The sequence below is a fragment of the Lonchura striata genome, chromosome 1A (assembly GCF_050655825.1).
Source record: "Lonchura striata isolate lonStrDom1 chromosome 1A, ASM5065582v1, whole genome shotgun sequence".
NCBI lineage: Eukaryota > Metazoa > Chordata > Aves > Passeriformes > Estrildidae > Lonchura > Lonchura striata.
In genome coordinates, this window is record NC_140741.1 from 61,838,163 (window position 1) to 61,844,162 (window position 6,000).

The window sequence follows — 6,000 nt, forward strand, 5'->3', positions numbered from 1 at the left end:
AGGAAAACATTATTAGCAGCAGGCTTCTACTCAGCTGTAAGTAGTGTGAAGTGAATACTAAACTTGTTAATGTCCCATATTCCCAGGATGAAGTAAATTTAAGCACTTTATCTCATTGGCTAAAAAAACCAGGCTGGAATTCACAGGAAACTGAGCTTTCCTTAAGAATGGTTGAACTAAAAACTCCATCACAAGTCTTTCTGGTGTGATCTCATGCACAGCCAAGATTTGGCCAGCCAATATCTTGCTGGATTTCCCTCTGGAAAGCTGTGACTTGATGCTCTGACCATTTAAATCCTGATTTTTTTCTCCATCTCTTATCAACTTGCATGGAGTAGTTCTTGAATTTTGCAGTGGTTGTGAGAAAATAAATGTAATCAAAGGCCAGATTTGTTAGGCAGAGCTCCATGGACTTACTAAGGTTGTACTGCCCCTGCATTCATAAAGGTCAGATGGTTACAGACTCATGAGAGCAACATGACATTTAGGGCTTTGGCCATATTCCAGGTTGGTGTGGTCAGACTTGCTTTTCTTCAGAATTTGAGGCTTATTAGCTTATATCTACTAGCCCTTGGTAAATATGCGAAATGACATGGCCTACCTAGCAAACAGAACACTTGGCTTGTCAAAATGTGTCTGTGCCTTGCTCTTTCAGCACAATGGCTTTGTATGGAGTCCTCCCTCAGTGATTTTGCAAATCTACAACTTTTACAATGTACTGTGTTTTTGGGTTCAAAGCTCACAAACAGGTGAGGAAAATGGAAGCCCCAGCTCAGAATCTCAGCCACTGTTCTGAGACTGCAGATGAGGATTTTTCTCCAGACAAAAGGGAGGAGTTAGCATGTTGTAACATATTCTGCAGCACAGCAACATTTCTCTTATGGGCCTCATTTTCCTGAAGATGAGAACAAAATCATTTTAGAATAATTTTGGCTTGTTAGAATTGTCAGAGTCCCCAGTTCTTCCACAATTTCATTCACCTTCGTGAGGAAAGAATACTTTGGATCCAGCAGCTGACAGGAAACACAAATAATGGTGATTATTTGTATAATCTAAAAGTACTTTTTCTTCCTTTCATTTGGGAATACTTGCACTCTCTCCCTGTGTCCTGAGTTCAGCTGAACAGCAGCCAAACTACATCACTCAGTCATTTTATTAGTCTTTTAGGAAGGGCAAGACAAGCGAGAGAGCAGGGCTGGAATAAGAAAGGCTTCGTTTCAGAAGGTGTGGATATTTCAAATTAATATGAATTTCAAATTAATCTAAAAAATGCAAGCAAAAATATTTAATCTTCCTGACTGTAGAACGAGCAGGAGCAAAAGAAGAAAAAAAATGATAGGTAGAATTCTTTAAGTTCATTAATACCTTAGGAGGAAAGTTTGCTGTCAAACATCATCTCTGACTTCTTGCAAGCCTATGAAACTAACAGAGGTTCTGGCTCCTAAAATACATCAAATGCTGAAGAAAAAGCATAAATGGGAAATGCAGTTTCATCAAACTTTCCAAAATCATGCTATCAGTTAATTATTCAGTCTTTTCATTAAATCACAGAATCCCAGAATGGTTTGGGTGGAATAGTTTGGTTGGAATGGTTTGGTTATTAAAGCTCATCTCATTCCCCTCATGGGTAGGGACACATTCCATTATCCCGGGCTGTTCCAAGCTCTGTCTAGCCTGGCTTTGGACATATCCAGGGGCAGCCACAGCTTCCCTAAACAACCTGTGCCAGGGTTCACCACCCTCACAGGTAAGATTTTTTTGTCTTCAAGAAAAATTTCATGACTGATCAAAGTTTTTCACAATTGCCCTTTTTAAAGCAGCAGGGGAAAGCTCACCTAGGAAATAAAACATTATTCTTAAAAGGGTATAAATTTATACTTTCTTAGTGAATGTAGGATCTGTGACAATGCCACACTTTTTTCCACTAAGGAGTTTTTTGTTTTCAAGGAAAGATTTGTATTTATGTGATCCCCCCTAAAAGAAATAGAAGATTAGATAACACAAATATGCAGTTATAAATCAGTTAGGGCTATTCTACCTAAAATTTATATCCATGAGCTATGGAATAATAAACTTGAACATCATCCTCTACTTATCTACCCCAAAAAAAGTTATTTACCATTAGCAGCCATCAAATCCTATCTCAGAGCTCTGCTGGGAGGGATGCCCATTCTTCAGAGGTCTGCTGCAATCCAGAACTGTCCACGTGTGACTCGGCTTTTAAAGGTAATAAGAACCTAATTTTGTCTGTCTTCAAAGGAAATATCTTTTCTGGGGGGATGTGGTGTTGGTACTATTTGGGTTTTTCTGAATGGTGGCGATAACAGATTTTTTAATATTGATTGTGGATTCTGAGTCTCATTTTTTTCTGAAGAAAAACCCCCATATTCTAGATCTCTCATTTAGATCTCAAAAGTGCTGAACAAAGGTGGATTCCACTTTGGTTACGACCTGGCTTTGCCTGTTGCTTTCAGGGAACATAAAATGTTTCTGTTTTTAGGTTTTACTAACTCCTTCCAGAGCTGATTTATGTAAATAACTTGTATCTGTCCTTCCATGGCCTTGCTGGCTGCCTCTGTTCTGCTGCTGGTTTTAATTCAGGGTGTTAACTCTTCAATGCAAGAGCCTGTTTGCTTGAGGGCCAGTAGAGCTCCCAGTGAGCACAGTCACACTTTAACTTGGCCTCTTGGCACTCCTGTAGTCTGGGGATAAAGGGGAGTAAAGTTCAAATTTAGGATCTTTAAATTGCTAATACATACTTCCAGATACAATATCCTGAAAGGCTGGGTTTATGAGCTTGAGTTCTCTTTCCTCCTTGCATTTATTGGGATTGAAATTTGTTCCTTGCATTTGTCAGGCCTTTGAAAAGTCTGAATAAACTCCTAAAGTAGGCACTGTGTAATTGCTGACAAAATCATCTCCTCTGATCTCAAACAGATGAGATTTGTGGTTTTTCCAAGGTCAGCTAAACCTGTTCAATAACTGCTGACATAAGCTGCTACTCCAGTGGGCTCTGGGAATGCAGGGATTGCTCACAACTTCTGGTGGGATACCAAAGACCAAAAATGACAGTGGCTCCATCCCCTGAGGCATATTCAAGTCTAGATCCCTCTGATACCAATGGTGTAACTCCTCTGCTTACACAAAATGTCTGTGAAAGTCAACACAGTTTTGGCCATCATGAAATTTGTCCTGCTTTTTTACAAAATGTAATCATTTACCAAAGTGGGCTGTCCTGACATTGAATTTTTGAGCCCTCTGTGCCTTGAGTCCTGAAATATTTGGAGTTTATTTTACTGAAAAGAATACTTACCATGTATAGTGAAATCATTTGGCTTCTGACTGCCAGCTCTCATTCCACCAGTTCAAACATTAGGTGGTTAAGGGTTATTTATAGCTCCTAGACATTCTTTAGGGATGAACACATCCAGTAAAAAACAGCCGTGGTGCTTGTGGGTAATTTAAAGCAAATTTTAAATTTAGGAGAAAACTGTGATCTCATACTACAGGCTGAAAACCCTGCACAGAAATGGAATTTTGTTGGGATGCTGATATACTCTGAGGAAATAGATCCACAGCATACAGGTACCCCTGAGCTGGGAAAGGCTCAATTACCTGTCCTAAGGAATTACATAACTTTTTCTTCTCTTATCCTCTAATAGCACAGACACAAACTGAGTCAAAAAAAAAAATTTTTTTTCAGTACACTCCACTTATTCTTGAATTTAATTAAAATCATTAATTCCATCAGGATGGGAATACATCATTTTATAGGAAGCAGAAACTCAGGGTCTACGTTCAGCAAGATGTTTCTAAATTTTAAATAATTGATTTAAATTACGAGGTTTTTTTAAAAAATACATACCAGACTTCATTGCCTTTAATTTTAGTGCATATTTACATCACTCAGGTTACACAGTGAAATCCAGCCTGAGTGTGATGTCACTACAAGACAGAGAACCCATCACATCTCCTGTGAAGTTGTGTGATTGCTGAGATTTTCCCTGGCCTTAGGATCAGTACACGTCTACTAATATTAAATAGACCTCATCTCACATAAAACTGAGTCCTGCCACTGTAGGTTATGGATGATGGCAGTGCACCTCTGTGAGCAGCCTGTCTGGCTCTAAATACGCACTGCAGTGCCATGCAATAGCTGTAGATATGCAGGGGAGGCAAGGGAAGAACCTTTATGACCTCATGTTAACCATTTATACTCTGAGTCATTAAAGTGGTTGCTTCTTATAAAAGTTATCTTTGCTAGCAGAGGAATATGTGGGCAAATGCTTCCTCTGACAATCAGTGTGCTTTGGATCAGACTCAAAACACACATATTCTTCAAACTTAACTTTCCTTGACTCCTATTGAATTATTTGCCCCCAAAAGAAACTGTCTGACTCTTCATGAAACTGCGGGCAATGGTGAAATTCCTGTCAAGCAGTGGAGGTCCAGTGTGCTCCTCAGGTTAATTGTAAATTACTCTGGAACCTGCTATGCAAAAATTAGATTTTGTTCCACCTGTGGCCCACCAGTGGATTTGGAACAAGAGTCTACTGTCAGTAGATCAGATTTATTGCACAGTGTCCTTTCCATCAATGGAAAAAGGGGATCTATAAATCAAAAAAAGATCTGACAACACTGCACTGTGTCCAAACATTCAACATCTAAACAAGTTGGCTTTCTGTTTGTCAGTTTTAGTTATAGAGTAACTTAGATGTGACTGTAAGGTATTTTCTGTGAGTGTTAAGGGACTTACTGAACAAAAATGAAGAGCAATGGAAGGGCAGAATGAAGGACAGATTAATTTCATAAAACTGTGGTTCAGCTCATGCACACATGTTTAGGTTTTCTTTCAATGGAAATTAAGTTCCAGGAGGGGGATAATTCAGAACAGATCTCACTCTGATGTGGCAGTAAGGACTGAAGTCCCTAATCAAGGAAGTAGGAATTGCTGCCAGGTCCTGCAGTTTAAATTAGAATAGAATGTATCTTGCTGTAGCAGTTAAGACAACAAACCACCAGTTCATCCAGTTAAATCCACTTTAGCTCAAACACTCTGGAGGCTAATGCAATTCAGATCATGTGTCATTCTATTTCTTAATCATTTTATTTCACTTTGTCACATTTTGCTAGTCAGCATTTGTTTTTGCAACCATAGTGATGAAATGTATTTATTGGCTACATAAACAGGTGCCTATGTCCTGTTCATAATATTAATAATTGAAATTTAAACATTTTTTTTTTCTGGTATCAAATCACAAATCTCCAAATTTGGGATTTGCTAAAAAGATATGAGACTATTTATCCACAGTTCAATATTTCTGCCAGTATCTTGCTAATAATTTTGTCTGATTTTTTAGGTGACTGTCATTCGGTAACTGTAGATTATATTTCCACTGAGTTTGTGTCTTTTGCTATAAGATAATGTGAGTTTAATATGTTTTTATCTTGTTATGACAGTGATACCACATACTCATTGCACTGACAGTTAATATTTAGAATATATTTATTGGCTAATTTTTACGTGATATTGTCCTTCAGTGCTGTTGGAAATACAACCAAAGAATTCTCAGGTTAAGAGTAAGTTGCTTTCATTACAAAATCCAATTACCCTGTGTCTTTTATTGTAGGAGACATCAAATCTTACTTGGCTTTTATTTCTGGGTTTGAATTTTTTTTTTCATCATTCTTTAAGTATATTTTTTAAATTTCTTTCACTTTTGTACAAATAATCACAGACTCGTGAAAACTCACTAAATATTACATTTGTCTCAGCTATTTCCATGTTGCAAAATTCTGTAAAAAGTATACTCTTAAAAATCCTGATAAGGAACTTTAATACTTTTAAACTGTGTTGCAGAGAACAGAACATTTTATCCTCTGTTCTTCATACAACTTAATCACTTTTTAATTCATAACAGCGTCCCACCCCACAATTACAAATGTCTTCAACTACCTCAAGGGAAAATGTCCATATGATCAAAATTCAGGATATTTAAA